Below are 2,535 nucleotides of genomic sequence, written 5' to 3' on the forward strand. Positions count from 1 at the left end.
CACCTGATATTCACCCTTTCACCTGACACACCCCTTTCACCTGAGACTCACCCTTTCACCTGATATTCACCCTTTCACCTGACACACACCCTTTCACCTGACACACACCCTTTCACCTCACCTGAGACTCACCCTTTCACCTGATATTCACCCTTTCACCTGATATTCACCCTTTCACCTGATATTCACCCTTTCACCTGATACTCACCCTTTCACCTGATACTCACCCTTTCACCTGATATTCACCCTTTCACCTGATACTCACCCTTTCACCTGATACTCACCCTTTCACCTGATATTCACCCTTTCACCTGATACTCACCCTTTCACCTGATACTCACCCTTTCACCTGATACTCACCCTTTCACCTGATATTCACCCTTTCACCTGATACTCACCCTTTCACCTGATACTCACCCTTTCACCTGATACTCACCCTTTCACCTGATACTCACCCTTTCACCTGATACTCACCCTTTCACCTGATACTCACCTGATACTCACCTGATACTCACCCTTTCACCTGATACGCACCCTTTCACCTGATATTCACCCTTTCACCTGATACACACCCTTTCACCTGATACACACCCTTTCACCTGATACACACCCTTTCACCTGAGACTCACCCTTTCACCTGATACTCACCCTTTCACCTGATACTCACCCTTTCACCTGATACTCACCCTTTCACCTGATACTCACCCTTTCACCTGATACTCACCCTTTCACCTGATACTCACCCTTTCACCTGATACTCACCCTTTCACCTGATACTCACCCTTTCACCTGATACTCACCCTTTCACCTGATACTCACCCTTTCACCTGATACTCACCCTTTCACCTGATATTCACCCTTTCACCTGATACTCACCCTTTCACCTGATACTCACCCTTTCACCTGATACTCACCCTTTCACCTGATACTCACCCTTTCACCTGATACTCACCCTTTCACCTGATACTCACCCTTTCACCTGATACACACCCTTTCACCTGATACTCACCCTTTCACCTGATACCTTACCCTTTCACCTGATACACACCCTTTCACCTGATACTCACCCTTTCACCTGATACACACCCTTTCACCTGAGACTCACCCTTTCACCTGATACTTACCCTTTCACCTGATACACACCCTTTCACATGATACTCACCCTTTCACCTGATACACCCTTTCACCTGAGACTCACCCTTTCAACTGATACTCACCCTTTCACCTGAGACTCACCCTTTCACCTGATACTCACCCTTTCACCTGATATTCACCCTTTCACCTGATACTTACCCTTTCACCTGATACTCACCCTTTCACCTGATACACACCCTTTCACCTGACACATACCCTTTCACCTGATACTCACCCTTTCACCTGATACTCACCCTTTCACCTGAGACTCATCCTTTCACCTGATATTCACCCTTTCACCTGAGACTCAACCTTTCACCTGATACTCACCCTTTCACCTGATACTCACCCTTTCACCTGATACTCACCCTTTCACCTGAGACTCACCCTTTCACCTGATACTCACCCTTTCACCTGATACTCACCCTTTCACCTGAGACTCACCCTTTCACCTGATACTTACCCTTTCACCTGAGACTCACCCTTTCACCTGATACTCACCCTTTCACCTGATACTCACCCTTTCACCTGAGACTCACCCTTTCACCTGACACACACCCTTTCACCTTCACCCTTTCACCTGACACACACCCTTTCACCTAATATTCACCCTTTCACCTGACACATACCCTTTCACCTGATACTCACTCTTTCACCTGATACTCACTCTTTCACCTGATACTCACCCTTTCACCTAATATTCACCCTTTCACCTGATACTCACCCTTTCACCTGATACTCACCCTTTCACCTGAGACTCACCCTTTCACCTGATACTCACCCTTTCACCTGAGACTCACCCTTTCACCTGACACACACCCTTTCACCTTCACCCTTTCACCTGACACACACCTTTCACCTAATATTCACCCTTTCACCTGACACATACCCTTTCACCTGATACTCACCCTTTCACCTGATACTCACCCTTTCACCTGATACTCACCCTTTCACCTAATATTCACCCTTTCACCTAATACTCACCCTTTCACCTAATACTTACCCTTTCACCTGATACACACCCTTTCACCTAATATTCACCCTTTCACCTAATACTCACCCTTTCACCTAATACTCAACCTTTCACCTGATACTCACCCTTTCACCTGATACACACCCTTTCACCTGATACTCACCCTTTCACCTGATACTCACCCTTTCACCTGACACACACCCTTTCACCTGATACTCACCCTTTCACCTGATACTCACCCTTTCACCTGATACACACCCTTTCACCTTATACTCACCCTTTCACCTGACACACACCCTTTCACCTCATACTCACCCTTTCACCTAATACTTACCCTTTCACCTGATACTCACCCTTTCACCTGATACACACCCTTTCACCTAATACTCACCCTTTCACCTAATACTTACCCTTTCACCTGATACTCA

At 46.6% G+C, this 2,535-nt stretch overlaps 1 long non-coding RNA gene across 10 annotated transcripts; it reads right to left on the reverse strand.

Moving 5' to 3' along the window:
- Window positions 1-173: 173 nt before the first annotated feature.
- On the reverse strand, window positions 174-1,921 carry LOC127926633 (uncharacterized). 10 transcript variants are annotated; one of them, XR_008124677.1, is made up of 3 exons: window positions 1,848-1,921; window positions 1,226-1,282; window positions 174-235 (listed from the first exon to the last, which is right to left on the reverse strand). It is a non-coding gene; the product is annotated as an uncharacterized LOC127926633 (long non-coding RNA). The 10 variants fall into 10 exon arrangements; XR_008124676.1 differs by lacking the exon at window positions 1,848-1,921 and adding an exon at window positions 1,473-1,546; XR_008124679.1 differs by having other exon boundaries at window positions 231-292.
- Window positions 1,922-2,535: the final 614 nt, after the last annotated feature.

Source organism: Oncorhynchus keta, unplaced genomic scaffold, assembly GCF_023373465.1.
Source record: "Oncorhynchus keta strain PuntledgeMale-10-30-2019 unplaced genomic scaffold, Oket_V2 Un_contig_7986_pilon_pilon, whole genome shotgun sequence".
In the NCBI taxonomy this organism is placed as follows: Eukaryota; Metazoa; Chordata; class Actinopteri; order Salmoniformes; family Salmonidae; genus Oncorhynchus; species Oncorhynchus keta.